Raw genomic sequence first — 8062 nt, 5'->3', positions numbered from 1 at the left:
CTTCACATTCCCCCCTAGATAAATTTTGTTAACTAATGTCCAGCATCAGAGGTACTATCCCAAGCTATAAGCTCGAGGGGTACTGGTCTTCACGTGACTGGTGCCATTTTACCAGCCATGGCTGTTGCGGCGTACCCGTCCCCCCTGTATACTAGAATTTATGAATAACAATTATTGATAACAGTAGTTGGGATCTTTTGAAGATAGCCATGCGCTTGGCTTCAACATCTTCATCAGGTAACTTTGTAAAATCGGTGTAGAGAAGAGCAGGGGTGGCAACGCTTTTGGTTTCATCATTAGTTGTCTTAGTGCAGAATTTCCTAATACATACAGAAATACACCAAAAAACAAGTTTTAGTATTACATACATGACAAGGATAAAGGCAGTGATATGTAACAAACTTTGTAAGATTCCAGCTATCCAGCCGCAAGTCCCTCAAACCAATTGGCTGGATTAAGAAAGGAGAAGGTGTCTGCCCACCAACTGTCCTTATTACGGTCATTGTCTTTATCATATTAATCTCTGAGTCTTTGAATATCTTCTAACTTATGTGAATACTGGCAGCCATCTTAAATACAGTTAAATTTGCATTAGCAAACATAAGGGGAAAAACTTATTGTTTCACAGCATAAGAATATATAAAAGTACAAAAGAGTATAAAGATATATATTTTCAACTTGACAATCCCCCCTAAACACTAAGTTTTTTCCTAAAAAGAAAGATCCTTCGAGACTGTCCATGTGATGGGGAAAGGGGAGGTGGATTTCTTCATCCAGACACCTCAGAAGCTCTCCCCTTGTGAGAGGCCTCCAGGCAGCTGAACCCTTCACTAGCTTCACATGGAGTTCTCCTGCTGTCCCTAAACTAAATCTCTTTGCATCATCTGAGAGTAAAGGGTCTTGTCTAACTTCTTGAGGGGGACGTACTTGGGGATCTCCCCTGGATCAGTGCCATCATACTCTGGTGAGTCTACTTCTTGGTTGAGGAAGGTGCCAGTCGGAGTTGCCTCAGTGATAACCTTTTTATACAGGGGAATAACACAACAGAGGATTATCGATCCAACTACAAGAAGGGCAATCAGTACCAGACAAGCTTGTTGAAAGAATCCTTTGAGCCCACCCAACCAGCCTGAAAAGAAAGATGTGTCTACTCCAACATTAGTTTTTAATTCTGCTGCTAACCCATTTATCTTTTTAAGGGCTATCATGGTCTTTCCATTTACCCCAGAGTTCTGAGGGATATAGGTACAACATTCCTCTCCCACCATCCCACAGACTCCTCCTTTCTCAGCTAAGATCATATCAAGGGCTAGTCTGTTTTGGAGGGTCATTCTAGTGTTAGGGCTCAACTCCTCAACTATACCTTGGAAAGCATCACAGGTAAAATTGACAAACCTTTGTTCACTGTAATATATGTAATTGATCCAATCAACATTTTTATTAATCTGCACCTGTGGGATTATAGAAGCAAAGCTAGCATAGATCTAGTTCTGGGCTTTAAATTGGTCAGGCACCCCCCTTGGCACTCCAATGCCATCGACATATATCAATGGATTTTCTTCATAACTCATATGGAGCTGATCGAGACTTCTCCTCTTTCTGGTATATTCATCAGGTGTCTCCGGATCCCAAGGTAAAATCTTGAACTGCATAGCTAGTTTAACAAGGGTACATTGACCTTTCCAGGCATTAGGCAACCTAGGACGGAGCTTACCATCTCCACATAACCAATAAATGTCGTACACATACTGTGTATGATTAGCTAGCAAGTCAGTATCCAGGGAACTGTTCTCTTTACAGAAACCTGTCTCGAAGACCCCTACTGGTGTACCTGTAGTGTCGTGGGAATTATAGCAGGTATAATTATCAGCTAATACGGTTATCCCCCCTGGGACCTTTAGTTTAGGTGCTTCATGAATTAGTGGGACATAATCTGAGCAATCAGTGGGCTTTAAACCCTTCAACAGATTCATAACACAGGCAGTGGTATTAAGTATATCCAATATATCCCAAATTTGATCATCTGGATAATCTGTGGCCCTAACCAATTTATCCCACATTTGTATAACTGACAATTTTATTGGCTATACCCATCTGTACTACTAATCTTTCATGATATTGTACAAACTTATTATTCAAGGATGTTGGAGAATTTAGGCTGTCCCATTCGGTTATCAATATTATTATATGGAAATACGAAAAACCAAAACATCATGTCCCCTTATTTGCCACTAGTCTGTTTGACCAGCTTGCAGTGCGATACGTGGATCCACGTCGGCCTTCCTTCCAGCTTTACTGACATAGGAATAATGAGGAGGACTTGGTAGGGACCATCATACAAGGGTTCTAGTCCGTGTTTTCTGACATAGCTTTTCACGACCATAAAACCACCAGGCTTCAAATTGTGACCAATATCGGTTTCTGCTGAATCTGGAAGGGAAGAAGAAACTAAAACATGGGTGTTAGCAACATTTCTACTAAACTGAATAACATATTGAACAGCACGGTCAGTTTCTTCTGACAACTACTGAGACTGAAAATTTACAACTGAGAACATAGCACCAAACAATATCTCATATGGGGACAGGCCATGTTTTGCAATAGGGGTAGTACGAATATATAAGAGCCCTGGCCATGGAGCCATAGTCTCCTGCATCATTTTGGTCAATTGTCCCTTCAATGTGCCGTTCAGCCTCTTAACTTTCCCACTAGATTGTGGATGGTACGGAATATGGACGGCTACAGTGGATCCAAGCATTGTCAGAACCTCCTGATACACATGAGAAGGAAATTCCGGGTCTTGGTCACTTTCAACAACTTCTGGAACACCATATCCGCATATAACTTCCATCACCAGTTTCTTTGCTGTGGTCTTTGCAGTCACGTTGGTAACGGGGAATGCTTCTGGCCAATTGGAGAACATATCGACAACCACCAGACAATATTCATACCTTCAGACTTAGGTAACGTGATGAGGTCCACCTGGAGCCTTTGGAAAGGATAGTCGGGCTTAGCAAGGTGCTTCGGGGTTACACGTTGAAGTTGACCGGGATTGCAAGTCTGACAGATACCTCGATGTGTGGGCCCATGCGCCCATGTGGCAATAGCAGGGTACATCTGCTTAGGGAGACACACAAGTTGGTCCTTTTTCCAGAGACCATTGTCCATACATGCTCCATCAGCTTCCACTGCTTCACTTCTTCCTTTGGAAACATTCGGTCTCGCGGGTTCCGGCAGAAAACCTCAGTCTGGCATAGATCATCAGGCTCCTGTAGAGTCAGGGTTTCTTGTAACTGTTTACGCTGAGAGCGTGTGGTCACCATAGCTGGTATGGGCGGTTCAACGGGTAGAAGAGCAGCAGCTTTTGCTTGCATATCCGCAAAGGTGTTACCAACAGTCTGTGGACTGTTCCATAGTACCATGCTCCTTAACTTTGATAATGGCCACCTGGGTAGGTAATTTGATTGAGTCCATAAGGGTTTTAACAGCTTCAGCATTCTTCACTGGAGTCCCGGCAGTAGTAACAAATCCTCGATTGGCCCATAGGGCTCCGAAATCATGAGCAATACCAAATGCATACTGTGAGTCCGTGTATATATTAGCCCGCCTGTCTTTGGCCAGAACACATGCAGTAGACAGATCCTGAAGTTCCCGACAGTTCAGATCTGCCAGATACTTGCGAAAACTAACAGTGGCAACAATGGCTTCCTGCTCTGTCTGTGCACACAACAAAAGATTATCCACATACTGAAGCAACGTGACATAAGCATATTGTAACTGACAGGGTTAAAGACACTCGCCCATATTTTTTTGCAAACTGATTGGGAAAGGGCGTGTAGGATACACATCTCATTATATTCATCTGCATAGGGGTAATATAACGTAATGACCATCTGACCATCATCTTGGCTCACCAACTCTCTAGGTCTGCTCAGGTGCACTTATACGTCCATCATATTATCTTTGTCTGTAAAATGGGAAAGGTTTGTTCTCAGGGTCAGCCAATTATTTTAGCATTGCTAGCTAGTCAGAGGGCTTCCAGGGATAATACTCCTGTATCTGTCATACACTACCTGATATGGTTGGTTCTCTGGTGGTGGGGGTGACATGACATGCTGGTCTACAGCTCCTTCCCAAAAGGATTACTGTCAGCTTACTCCCAAAAGTTAATGTCCCCACTACCCACTAACCACAATCCTGTGTCAGCTTCTTATATCACTACATGTGATCTTGTCTGGACAGGATTCAGCGTAATTCACTTAGGTTGGGTTGCAGCACAGATTATACAAGTATTTCTCCAGTCTGGGTTTGTCTGACCGTAATATTTACAAGTCCATCTGTCTTGTCTTGGTCTGAGAATTAACATGGCGAGGGAGATTTCCAGACACAGGGTTAAAATAAATATTGGAGTATGAGACTGGATTTGTGTAAGGGAGGGGGGCTGGAGCTGAAGTCTTCTGCTTGGGCCACTGATAAGGAACGAGCTGGGAGCTGTGTCCTTGCAGCTGTGGGGGGGGGGGGGGCTGAGAGTGGTGGGGGCTAGAGAGCGCAGCTGCTGATACAGAATGGGTTAAGTTCTTCTGGAAACTTTGTACTACTTTTTTTTTTTTTTTTTCAATGCATGGTCCAGAATGGAAGTCTCAGTATCGGGTCTCATTGACATTATTGCCTCTTTCAATTCAGATTTAAGGCCGGACATCAAAGCTACTGCAAAAAAAGTGTGAATGGGCTTTATTATATAGTGAAAACCCCAAATCTTTAAGTACTACCATAAGACGCCTATAGAACTTCTCGGCAGTCTCCCCCTTGTCCTGTGTGACATCTGTGAGGGAGGTAGCGTGGTCCGCTCGTCTATCTTGTGCCCAAACCTTTAAAGCATTACAGAAATCAACATCACTCTCATAGGTTCCCCCTCAATAATTGGAAAATACCCCTCCCCAGCCTTCACATGGAGTAAGTGTAACAGATCTCTCCAGGGAGTGGAATAAATCTCTCGATTCGCTGCTATTTGTCTATAGAAAACCATGGGGGATATTTCTGAATCGGGTAACTAAAGTAGGAGGGGGTGGATACTCATAACCACTAGCAATACTAAGCATACCAGGGACTGGTGCTGGCGGTGGCTGATAATAAGTGCCGTCAGCGTTTAGCAAGGGAAAGGTGGGGGCTACAACTCCGGGTCTTCTTGCTTCACAATTGTAACAGACCTGTCTCCACTGAGAATTAGTAACTCCGCATACATCACAAATCCACCCGGCAGGATCATAGGGTGGGGGCGCACTGAGTTTTGGCAACCCAGAATATATTGGTGCTTTGGGATTGAGGGGCACGGAGCTTACAGTCGGGAGGAGAGGCTTGATTTCCTGGGGAGGGACCATATCATCTAACAGGGAGCCCCCCTGTTTCAGATTATTATTTTTTAATTATTTGTCTTTCTAACACATTACCCTCAATCACTTTCTCAATTCCTTCCTGCACCACAAAACATTCAGCCACTTTCTCAGTCTTTGTCATAGTAGTAGACAGCTTCCCTTTTTCAACGTAACAAAAACAAATCCGAATTCACTTTCTCTGTTAATCCTTAATTTGCTATATATCAACCACTCAACTTGAAGCAGATAAATCTTTTACCAATCTTTTAATTACACTGACAACCAAACTATCATACAAGTTCCTTCTAAAACAAGACACCATATTTTACTTTAAACTTACAATAATTCTTACTACACAAGGAGAGGATGCAGCGACTCGCCCCCTCCATACCAGAAACACGGAACAGATAAGAACATCACAGCATTCCTCAGCACAGAAAGCAGAAAGACACAGCGCAGTTGTTTGACCCCTCCCATTGGGAAATCTACACAGAAACAGAATACAGCAGTTCTCAGACTTAATTAATTTCTACAAAACCTTCATCACACAATTCATATGCCAGAACACCTTAGAAAAAACAATGATTGAGAATATTTTCCTCATCTTTGGGCTAACAGTATCAGATTCAACACACAAATTCAAAGTCTTCTCTTACTTCCATGGAAACATCATTCTCCTTTAGAGCTAAATATCCTTACCTAGTTGTGCACAATACCGAGAGGCCTTTACGGTTTGTTCCACTGGGTCTCTCTGTCCCCCGCTGGGACAACCCAAAAACGTGGTACTCAGTGAAAGGAGGAGGGCGTCTTAGACTTCCCTCCGAATACCTCTGGATATATATACTGTATACTTCTATATATTCCTGAGTTACGTATCCTACCCAATCTTCGATCACCTCACCGCGCCTGATTCTAACAATGATCAGGAATTCAGGATATTTTGACAATAAAGAGAATTGCATCACTGGTCAATCCGGGGTGTCCGTCCCTTATGAGGTACGGTTCGAGCACTGGGCTCCCAACGGAACTACACCTCTATATGATTCCACCCAAAAATCACCCACCATCGGGGACAAACCTCAGATCCTCTTTGCAGCAACAAACACAGGAAAACCACACCAAACGGTCAGTCTGGACAGTTGTTCTGAACAGGTGATTCAGAACCACAATGGACCTAGTGGTTAAGAGCACACAAAGTGACCTGATAGTTACTAACATAGGACGAGCTCTGAGACGTGGGAACTCTGCTGACCGAAATCCCTAATCCTATCATACCACACTAGAGGTAGCCGTGGATTGCTCCTAACGCTCCCTATGCAACTCGGCACAGCCTGAGAAACTAGCTAGCCCTGAAGATAGAAAAATAAGCCTACCTTGCCTCAGAGAAATTCCCCAAAGGAAAAGGCAGCCCCCCACATATAATGACTGTGAGTTAAGATGAAAATACAAACACAGAGATTAAATAGATTTTAGCAAAGTGAGGCCCGACTTACTGAATAGACCGAGGATAGGAAAGATAGCTTTGCGGTCAGCACAAAAACCTACAAACAAACACGCAGAGGGGGCAAAAAGACCCTCCGCACCGACTAACGGTACGGAGGTGCTCCCTCTGCGTCTCAGAGCTTCCAGCAAGCAAGAAAAACCAATATAGCAAGCTGGACAGAAAATATAGCAAACAAAAGTAACACAAGCAAAAACTTAGCTTATGCAGGGCAGACAGGCCACAAGAACGATCCAGGAGATAGCAAGACAAATACTGGAACATTGACTGGAGGCCAGGAACAAAGAACTAGGTGGAGTTAAATAGAGCAGCACCTAACGACTTAACCTCGTCACCTGAGGAAGGAAACTCAGAAGCCGCAGCCCCACTCACATCCACCAGAGGAAGCTCATAGACAGAACCAGCCGAAGTACCACTCATGACCACAGGAGGGAGCTTGACCACAGAATTCACAACAGACAGTATAACTGCCAACTTACCGTGGTTGTTGTGGGGGATGATCAGTCCCAATTTTCCAGTGCCCGTGTCCGCTCCGAGGGTCCTTTGTCTGGTTGTCCTCCGGGGGGCAGAGGCGTTCCTGGTTGGGGCCCCATGTTTCGGGCGCCAAGCTGTTGAGGGAGGATCTAAAGTGATCCTTCACGGTTGACTCAGTGATTTCCAGATTAATCTACAGGGCGTTGCCGGCAACTGAAAATGACCAGACGGAGACTCGTGCCTCTGTGTGGGGGATCGAGCAGATCTCTGGGCCCCTGTTTATTGTCTGACTTTTCATAGTCATAGAAATTATACTTCAACCAATCAGCATAAGAACACGTTCACAGTTCTTAACCTATAAGAATACAGGAAAAACTTAACCCATGAGGATACAGGAAAAATGGAAACTACAGATATGGTCATGTCTTTTTGGCATAGAAAAACATATTAACAGATGCCTCAGTCTTGTATAGCGATACCCCCACGAGTCTCTTATCTGGCTCACTCGAGTTAGAATACTCAAGGTCTTTATACCAATTATGAACCATAGACTAGCTGAATAACAAAATGTTATCTTCGTGAGAAACAGGACAGAATTATTTCATAGCAGCTGTAACCTTCTACCTAAGTAAATAACAGAATTTATCTTTAACCAACAACAAAATGGAGTCAAAGCACAAAATGGAGAATCTTTCATAATTTGTTCCTTCACAAG

General features: G+C 43.7%; 1 long non-coding RNA gene across 1 annotated transcript; it reads right to left on the bottom strand.

The window, feature by feature from the left end:
• Positions 1-238: 238 nt before the first annotated feature.
• On the bottom strand, positions 239-7702 carry LOC138675941 (uncharacterized). The gene is made up of 2 exons (XR_011320736.1): positions 7353-7702; positions 239-2430 (listed from the first exon to the last, which is right to left on the bottom strand). It is a non-coding gene; the product is annotated as an uncharacterized lncRNA (long non-coding RNA).
• Between the last annotated feature and the right edge of the window lie 360 nt (positions 7703-8062).

The sequence above is a fragment of the Ranitomeya imitator genome, chromosome 4, assembly GCF_032444005.1.
Source record: "Ranitomeya imitator isolate aRanImi1 chromosome 4, aRanImi1.pri, whole genome shotgun sequence".
Classification (NCBI taxonomy): Eukaryota; Metazoa; Chordata; class Amphibia; order Anura; family Dendrobatidae; genus Ranitomeya; species Ranitomeya imitator.
The sequence above is the reverse complement of the archived record's forward strand: the minus strand, read 5'-3'. Positions and strand labels throughout refer to the sequence as shown.